This window comes from Morone saxatilis, unplaced genomic scaffold (genome assembly GCF_004916995.1).
Source record: "Morone saxatilis isolate NCDOM2014 unplaced genomic scaffold, NCSU_SB_2.0 Contig16, whole genome shotgun sequence".
In the NCBI taxonomy this organism is placed as follows: Eukaryota; Metazoa; Chordata; class Actinopteri; family Moronidae; genus Morone; species Morone saxatilis.
Genome location: NW_023339718.1, coordinates 8,189,797 through 8,190,043, shown reverse-complemented (window position 1 = coordinate 8,190,043; position 247 = coordinate 8,189,797). Strand labels below are relative to the sequence as shown.

At 41.3% G+C, this 247-nt stretch overlaps 1 protein-coding gene across 1 annotated transcript in view; it reads right to left on the bottom strand.

The window, feature by feature from the left end:
* bin3 (bridging integrator 3) overlaps positions 1 to 247 on the bottom strand; it is a 28,455-nt gene that overhangs the window by 9,173 nt on the left and 19,035 nt on the right. The window lies entirely within an intron of this gene.

The following is a 247-nucleotide window of genomic DNA, read 5'->3' as shown; positions in this document are numbered from 1 at the left end:
CACACACAACTTATTCATGTTTTATGGAGGAATCTCTTCACATTGGTTATTTTGAACAATAAACTAAGAGTCTTGCAATAGCAATAGAAACATATGCACATGCTCTATTACACAGCATATGTTTAATCTCCTAGGAGGAGCCAAGAGGAGGAAGCAAACCTTAACAAGCGCTCCGGAAGAGGGGTGGGATAGTCAAACCACTCCCTTCAGTACCTCTGCTTTGCATGTGCATGTGTACAGTATGTGT